This window comes from Pseudorca crassidens, chromosome 14 (genome assembly GCF_039906515.1).
Source record: "Pseudorca crassidens isolate mPseCra1 chromosome 14, mPseCra1.hap1, whole genome shotgun sequence".
NCBI lineage: Eukaryota > Metazoa > Chordata > Mammalia > Artiodactyla > Delphinidae > Pseudorca > Pseudorca crassidens.
Window position 1 is genome coordinate 72,060,640 of NC_090309.1, and position 9,385 is coordinate 72,070,024.

Below are 9,385 nucleotides of genomic sequence, written 5' to 3' on the forward strand. Positions count from 1 at the left end.
AAAGTCTGTATTACTGTAAAGTCTGTATTTATCCCTCACTCTGAAATCTATTTTGTCAAATATTAATAGTCATTTGAGCTTTTTTATGATTAATAGCTTATTAGATATCCCTAATTTTTTTTAAGTGGTTGCACTAGCATTTATAATATACATTTTTAACTTAGGACAGTCTACCTTCAAACAGTATTATACCACTTCTGGTATTAATATAAGACACTTATAGCAGTATACTTCCATTTTCTCCTATTACTGGGCTATTTAAAAAATCTTTTTTCTTCTACATGTTACACTTCTACGTTTTCTAAATATTATGAATCCTATAAAACATAGAAATCTTTGCTTTAAATAGTCAATTGTCTTTGAAATAAACTAAAATGAGAAAAAAGTGTTTTATATTTCCCCACATATTTACCATTTCTTAATCTCTTCATTCCTTTGTGCAGATCTGAGTTTCCATCTGGCATGATTTTCTTCAGCCTGAAAAACTTCCTTTAACATTTGTAATAGTGCAGGACTGCCGGCAAGAAATTCTCTCAGCTTTTGTATGGAAAATGTCTTTATTTTGACTTCATTTTTGAAAGATATTTTTGTTAGGATTAAATTCTAACTTGATAAGTTTTTTCCTTTCAGAACTTTCAATATGTAATTTCACTGTCTTCTGGCTTGCATTGTTTCTTTCTCCAACTCCCCAATGTGGGGAGAACTGTAGATTTAAGAAATTTTTTATTTTGCAATTATTTTACAAAAAAGTTGCAAAAAATAGCTCAGAGTTCACATATACCTTTCATCTAAGCTTCTCCTAATGTTAACACTTACATAACCATAGTACATTTATCAAAAATAAGAAAGTAACACTGGTACAATGCAAACTACGGAACTAATCCACCAGTTTTTGTTTTTTGTTTTTTGTTTTTTTACTAATGTCACTGTATTCCAGAATCCAATCCAGATTCCCACTTTGTATTTAGCTGTCATACGTCTCTAGTCTCCTCCAATCTGTGACAGTTACTCAGTCTTTTCTTGTCTTTCATGACCTTGATACTTTCGAAGAATACTGGTCAGGTATTTTGTAGAATTCTCCCTCAATTTGGGTTTGTCTGCTGCCTTCTCATAATTAGAGTAAGATTTTGCATTTTTTGATAAGAATACCACAAAACACCACAGATGTAATGTTTTGCCTTTCTTGGTTCATTATACCAAGTATATATTGTGGATGTCTTCTTTCTATGATATTAACCTTAATAACTTAGTTAAGGTGGTATCTACAGAGCTTCTCTCCGCTGTAAATTTGCTGTTTTTCCCTTTGTAATCAATAATTTCTAAGAGAAAATACCTTGAGACTATGCAAACGTTTCTCATCGTACCTCCACCCAGTGGTTTTACCTTCCATCACTGGACTGCCCGTGACAACTATTACTGCAGTATTTGCGTAACGGTGATTTTGTTTCAGTCACGGTTTTACACTTATTAATTGGAATTCTTCATTTATGATTTGTCCCTTCTACCCACCAACCTATCTGTTTGTTTTATACATACCAATATGGACTAATGGCTATTTTATTCTATTGGTAGTAATGCAATATTATAATTATTTCATTACAGCTTTGGACATTAGAAGCTCTTTCAGGTTGGTTCTTACATACTTTTTTTAAATTAATTAATTAATTTTTGGCTGTGTTGGGTCTTCGTTGCTGCACGCAGGCTTTCTCTAGTTGCAGCGAGTGGGGGCTACTCCTCATTGCGGTGTGCGGGCTTCTCATTGCGGTGGCTTCTCTTGTTGTGGAGCACGGCTCTAGGCACGTGGACTTCAGTAGTTGTGGCCCACGGGCTCAATAGTTCTGGCTCAAGGGCTCTAGAGCGCAGGCTCAATAGTTGTGGCGCATGGGCTCTAGAGCACAGGCTCAGTAGCTGTGGCGCACAGGCTTAGCTGCTCCGCTGCATGTGGTATCGTCCCAGACCAGGGCTCGAACCTGTGTCCCCTGCATTGGCAGGCAGATTCTTAACCACTGAACCACCAGGGAAGCCCGGTTCTTACATACTTTTGACATATCCCATCCTTTTCTGAGCACTTCTTCATTTTCTGGCACCAAAGATGCTCCCATATATCCCAGTTCTGGAGGCAGTCAGTTCTTTTTAAGAGTCCTGGTTCCTTTTGTTGAAAAACTGAATGTAGAGTCCAAGATCTGGGCACTAGGCATGCTCACTGCTTCTTCTAGGCATTCCCAGAGGACAGAGTGAGAAAATATATTTATGTACACTAATCCATGCATATACACACACCTGTATTTCCACAACCACCTGCATGTATAATATATAAAACCATGAGTTCATACTGATAACTCTGATTCCAATTCAACATCACAGAGTTCCTTCTAGTCTTCTTCCTTTCCTTAACCTCTTTAATAGTAGAAACCTGGCTCTCATTATCTAAAATATATTTACTTATGTGTTCATTCCTAGTATATAGTTTCCAACTTGCTAACCCATACCACCCTTGTGAGAAATCAGAATCACCAAAATGCATGTTTACAGTCCTTTTTACCTTTAGTCTTACAATAGCTAATCAAATACTGTTTTCTAAAGGTATTTTGATTATTCTTTTCTTCTTCCTCAGTGTGGTTATTTGCTCATTTGTTGGCTCATATTGTTTCATAAAAAGTCAACAGCTGTTCTTATCTTTGTCCCTCTGTATATGTAATGTGGTCTTTTTTCCCTCTGGCTTCTCTAAGATTTCTCCTTGTAACTGGTTTTTAGCCACTGGGTTAGCACGTGTCTCAGTGTGATTTTCTCTATGTTCATCCTACCTAGGTTCATAAAGTCTATGGGATTACAGTTCTCGTCATTACTTGGAAAATTTTCAGCCATTATTTCTTCAAATACTTCTTCTGCAACCACAGGACCCCCACCTGCCGTCCTAGAGTCCAAATGCACATGCATGAGACTGCTTGATAATGTCCCACACATCACTGAGGCTCTCTCCTTTTTTTCCCCAGACTTTTCCCCCCTGTGTTTCATTTTGCACAGTTTCTATTACCTTACACTGATCTTTTCTTCTGCAGTGTCTTTTCTTCTTTTAATCTGCTGTTAAGCCCATCAGCTGAATTTTTCATTTCAGATATTGTGTTTTTCAGTTCTAGGAGTTCTAATAGGTCTTTTTCACATCTTACATTTCTCTCACGTTCATGCTTCCTTTAAATGCTTCCATGGGTTTCTTACATGTTGAGTTTTGTTCAGGTGGGCAGCTAAATTAGTTGAGAATCAGCTTAATCCTTTTGAGGCCTATTTTTCAGCACAGTTTTAAGGTGGGACTTGAGTAGCCCCTTTTCTAAAGTTACTTTGGCCCTACTCCTAAGGAGTACCGTATCTGGGGACTCTCCCAAATGGTTCTGATATTCCACAAGGTCTCTCCATTCTGGCTGGTCAAAACTAGAAATACCTCACAACCAACCAACGTTAAGTCCCAATACTTCTACCAAGTCTCTGGTAGTTGTTCTTCCTCTAATAGTTAGTTGTTCTTTGCCCAGCCTATGGAGCTCCACCCAGCTTAGTATCCAGCCAAAGAGTCAAAGGAGCTCCTCTGCAGATTTCTGGATTTCACTGTCTGTGTAACCCCATCTTCTATGGTAATCACCCCTGCAAATTCCAGCCTCTCAAGTCTATTCTCTGACTTGTACCTCCTTGGCCCAACAAGACTGCCTCACCCTGCTTAGATTCTAATTAACTTAGATTCTAACTGGAATCTAGTTTCAGAAAGAAAGCCTGTGAGATTCGCAGGGCTGAATTTTATTTTCCTTCTCTCAGGGAATGCAGTCCTGCCCTGCCTGTTGTATGTGTTTTGTCCAAGTTCCTCCTTATTTATGGCCAGAGGGCTAATCTGGTACCAGTAAATTACTCTGTAATGTCCAGAAGTAAAAGTTCTCAACAGCTTTATTGTCTTTTAAAGGTTTAAGCAATCCTTAATCTTTCCTGGGATATGTTCCAAATCATTTGAGAACCTAATGAAAATCATGGATCCTTTGCACATGCCCTCACACCAATGTGCATACATACAAAATTTGTAAGTAGAATTTCAGGGAGTTCATAGCCTCTGCCCCAGTCCCCCCACCTTCTATTGTTCCAGAGGGCTGTAACTTATAGTATTGGTACACTACACTATCATTCTTTCCAGGTTTTAGGGCCAATTTTTATTTACTGAAAACTTGCTAAGTGTGAAATTAAAGTATTTGAGCCAAGGAAGTTTTTTTTTTTAAATCAAATGAGACTTTTTTTTTTAAGTTTATTACGAAGTTCAGAAACAATCCAGCTATTATTCTTTCTCCACCTGTGACAGATAAAATTTCTCACATATCTTCATGATGATATACTGGCAGTCTGACACTACAGAGTGAAGAAACAAAGCCAAAGTCATCTGGACTTTGTACCCGATTTCGTAATTAGCTTTTTTCATTATATAATTATTAAAAGGTGAATTATTTTCTTTTACTATCCCAAATCTAGCCACCAGCAAGAGCAACACTGATACTGAATTATAAATATATATATTTCATATACATACTTACTCACCATTCTTCTCTAACCGCTGTTAAAAGCTGGCATTCTTCTAGGATACAAGTCCTTAGAGTACATGCCAGCTCTGTCAGGCCAGATGTATGTGAATAAATCACCTCAGAAGTCACCCTAGTCCTATGTGCTCACAATAAACACCTGTTGATTTAAGTAATGGAAGAAAGTTGAGAGGGTAGAGACAGAAGGGTGAATTGGAAAGGACAGTACTTTGGGGTACTTAATATCTAATTAACAAAAATCAATTGACCAGAAAATTAAGGGTTTATTTCTGAACTCTCCACTCTAGTCCACTGATCTGTATGTCTGTCTTTACACTAGTACCACACTGCCTTGATTACTGTAGCTTTGCTTTAAGTTTTGAAATCAGGTAGTGTGTCTTCCAACTTTGTACTCTTTTCAAGGTAATTTTGGCTATTTCCACATGACTCTTAGGGGCCACCTGTCAACTTCTGCAAACAAGCTAGCTAGGATTTTGATAGGAATTGCACTGACTGTGTAGGTCAATTTGGGTAGTACTGCCATCTTAATATTGTCTTCCAGTCCATGAGCAGTGGGGTAATCTTTCCATTTACTTAGATCTTCTTTAAGCTCTTTCAACAGTGTTTTCAGTGTGCAAGTGTTGCAGTTCTTTTATCAAATTTATTCCTAAATACTGGTTTCTTTTGATGTCACTGTAAATGGAATTATTGTCTTAAATTCGTTTTTGGATGTTTCATTGCCAGTGTATATAAATACATTTCATCTCTGCATATTGCTCTTATATCTCATTCACAGACTTTTAAAAACCAAAGTAGCTAAAGTATCTGTACATTATATTACCTTAAAATTACATGACAAATGCCAACAAAAGTCATTCTAACAAAAAATAATTTCATCCAAGTAAACCAAAGAAGCTGACATCACACGGTAATATATAATAAAGCCCAAGAACTGCTGTATCTGTAAGTCAGGATGAAGAAAGTCTTATTTGTTATGCACTAATTTTAGAGACACTCCTCTAATTCATAAAGTCATTAGGTTTCTCACAAGTAATATAGTTGGAAAAGACAGCTGGGAAATCTGACAAATTCCACATCAGTTAATAGACAGTAATATAAAAGCAAGAGAAGCAATACCACAAAAACAGAAAATTAACATGTTTCTCTATGCACAAAAGATGTGATGCCTTTTCTCGACCTGCCAGAGTAAGTTTTGCTATTTGAAAATTTAAAGTTTCCTTTAATATCTATATTTGTAATACCCATGTGGCATTTTAAATATTTACTTAGAATTTCCATTTTACCACCTACCAAATTTGGTAAAAATGAAAAAAATATAACCAATTCACACGTACATCTCACACAATTTCTGAAAACCCAAATGCTCTGAAAAAGTAAAAAACACAACCCACTTACTATGTCTTAATTATTTTGAATTCAAAATTAGTGTAGTAGAAAGTAATAAGCTTTGCTCTGTTTCACAGAAGTCATAAGATTTGTTTCATTGGAGTCACACATTTCCAGAGGTAGTTTTAAATTTGGCATGTGTAGTTAACTCCTTGAGTCCCTAATGAACTTCCTCCATTCCTTTATTCCTGAGCTTCTTTTATAATGCTCCTTTGACACTTTTCTAAAAAGGAAAGAGAAACTTTTTTCATGTCAAAGAACTGAGCAAGTAGATTCTGTGATAAGACACCATTAGCTGCTTTTGTTGCTACTTCCACTACTCAAAACTTTGGAGGCACCTTCCAGAAGCTAGTGTTCTCTAGAACATGGCGGTATCTTCATATGTTCTTATTTGGTACCACAGCATCAAGAGTAACTCTGCCTCAAATAACTATCATGATCCCTCCAAAACTATTCCAATCATACTGATGATCTGTTAGGTTATACACTACACATCAATAAGCAAATATAAGGTTAGGGCTGACAGTGAATTAACTTTAGGAATTAAGAAAGGCAGTATGGACCACCGTGATTAAGAGGATACAGACAAACATGCCCTCTGACTCTGCCAAGTACTAGCTGTGTTGCACTGGGTGAAACTTTAACCTCTCTAGACCTGTTTCCCTCATCCACAACAGGAATTAAAATTTCTATCACCAGTATGCTGCGAGGATTACATGAGAATTAATGTGTAAAAAGTCTAGGATGGCACATAAAAAGCCCTCAATGAAGCTATTACATTGGTTCTGAACATTACTCTAGCTACCCAATTTCAGCCTTCTCCCAGTCTTAACGCTTTGCCGTTAGTGAGTCAAACTGTCTATCTTCTTTTTGGCCTGCCCTTATCTTATTCTCCTGATACCTCCTTGATCCAGACCAAACTGTATTCCAAGCAACATCTCAAGGCAGCAACATTGTTCTCAATTTTTCCAGAACTTGCTCACTCACCTTCTAACCCTTTGTTGCTTTCTATCTTCCTTCCCCTTTTATGGATATTTGCAACTTTTCAAGTATTAAAAGGTTTTCTAAATCATTAAAATGAGTTCATATACTATCTCTAAAGGCCACCGAATCTCCAGAATCTAGGACTTGTTGATCAACTGTTTCAAACTTATTAATGCATAATGCTTATTACTCTCTAAGTAATATGACAACTTGCTATTTAGCCACGAAATTTTTACATCAGAATAATACTTTGCAATGGCATTTGTTTATTCTGTATTAGATAAAACATAGCCACTTTAAATTCCTGCTAATCCACTTGACTTCCCCAAATCTTTAAGTCCTCCTCCCCTTTAGATTTCAGATGAGGTTTTATTTAATGTTTTTCGTTTTTAGTCTTTTTTTTTTTTAATGGATTTATTTTTGGCTGCATTGGGTCTTTGCTGTTGCGCGCGAGCTTTCTCTAGTTGCGGCGAGCAGGGACTACTCTTCCTTGTGGTGCTCAGGCTTCTTATTGCGGTAGCTTCTCTTGTTGCAATAGCTTCTCTTGTTGCGGCAGCTCCTCTTGTTGCGGAGCACGGGCTCTAGGCGCACAGGCTCAGTAGTTGTGGCGCATGGGCTTAGCTGCTCCGCAGCATGTGGGATCTTCCCAGAGCAGGGCTCGAACCCATGTCCCCTGCATTGGCAGGCGGATTCTTAACCACTGCGTCACCAGGGAAGTCCTCCTTTTTTTAGTCTTAAGAAACAAAAACAAAAAAACCTTTCAAGCAACCCTCTTCTCTAGCTTATTTATCAGAGAGACAAAAACATCTGCTTAAACAAGTTAAATCTGTGCTGATCCACTCAGGACACTGCCAGCCAAAGCACAAAACCATTTCAATTCCAACAGAGAGCCGGGAGGAGGTGGACGGGAAGGATCTTCAAATGGCATCAGGCAATAAATGACTTAATGGAGGGGATGAGGACTGTTTTCCCTACTGGAAAATAAAGGATAGTTCTACTTTTGGCACTTAAGAATTTAGGAGGCATGGCTTGTTAAGAATGTTTGATGTGGGGAAAGGGGATGTACTAATAAAATTTAAGCATAATGTTCTCTAATTCCTTAGCAATATTCCACTTTCAATTATCTCATCTTGGCATCTTTTTTCTTCTACTGTCTAGGAAGCCTGTACTCTCACGTTGCTGCATGTATCTGCTTCAAAATTTAGAACCAGGCATGCCTCTTCAAGACCTCCAAATTAAGCTCAGTTTCCACTCACAACAAATATGGGCCCCAACTTCTTATTCCTCCCAGAGGTCCCTGGCTTTTGTTACTACTTTTGTTTTATCTAACATTTATATACTGCTTACTATGTGCCAGACACAAGCACTTTACACCCATTGACTCATTTAATCCTCATAGTAGCTCTTAGGGTTTTGTGGATGAGAAAAATAAGGCACAAGGAAGGTAAGTAATTTACCCAAGGCTAATTTACACATGGCTAAGACTGGCTTTTTAACTCGTCAGTTTGACTCCAAAGTCCACGCTCTTAACTATGAATGCCACCGCTTCCGTTTTTTACCTTGAAAAATAAAATCTGTAACTTACAGAATGCCTGTGCAAGAAATCAGACCAATGGCTCTCCCTCCTTTATAGGACCAATCTAATGTTGTTTCCAGAGGTGACAGATGACAAAGAAAAGGTGGAAAGATTTAGGAGTCCTCAAGATCCAATCAATGTAACACTACCACTGCTATACAGCCTTTCCCTTTACTGCTCCCCTTTGAAGCCTCAAAGTAGTGTATAAGTTATTTTGCATATCAGTTAAGTCACTTTCCTCCAAATCTCTTAAAGAAATGTTGCTTTATTCTCTCACAGAGGCACTACTGCTGGTACACTGCTATTTCTCTATATGTAGGACAGCACAAACCATCTCTCAGACCATGCTAATACAGGAACCACAAAGACAATCCATATAAACCCTAGTACAGTTCCCAGCACCTTAGTTAGCCTAAGTGTTAGATCGTATCACTTTTATTACAGACAGGAAATGAAGGCCAAGATATGAAGTCATTTGCCTATTAAAAAAATTTATTGTTACCAAAGCTAGTTTTCTGTCTCCAGTACAAAGTTGTCTACTATTATACTACCAAAAGATTACTACAGAGCAGAGCAAAGAAAGTATTCCAGTTTATAGCCTCTGCAATTAGTTTAAAAATCCAATTAATTCAGTCACTCAACTCTTAATCTCTCCATTCCATAACTTTCATCAACTGCTCTTTCTTCTTCTACTCTTTGTGCTACAGAATGATGATGATAGGCACAAATCTAAGAAGTTCAAGGCCATTTCTAACTCATATTGGTTTATATCAACCTCCCATTAATTGGTTACCTTGGTTCTCTTTCACTGCAAACACAGAATAAGGAATTGTTTTTCTATTTGAGGGTTCCTAGACTGCTAAAAACATTCTAC

General features: G+C 37.5%; 1 protein-coding gene across 1 annotated transcript in view; it reads right to left on the reverse strand.

Annotated features, from left to right (window-relative positions):
* Positions 1-9,385, reverse strand: part of RAB10 (RAB10, member RAS oncogene family) — a 75,452-nt gene that overhangs the window by 33,961 nt on the left and 32,106 nt on the right. The window lies entirely within an intron of this gene.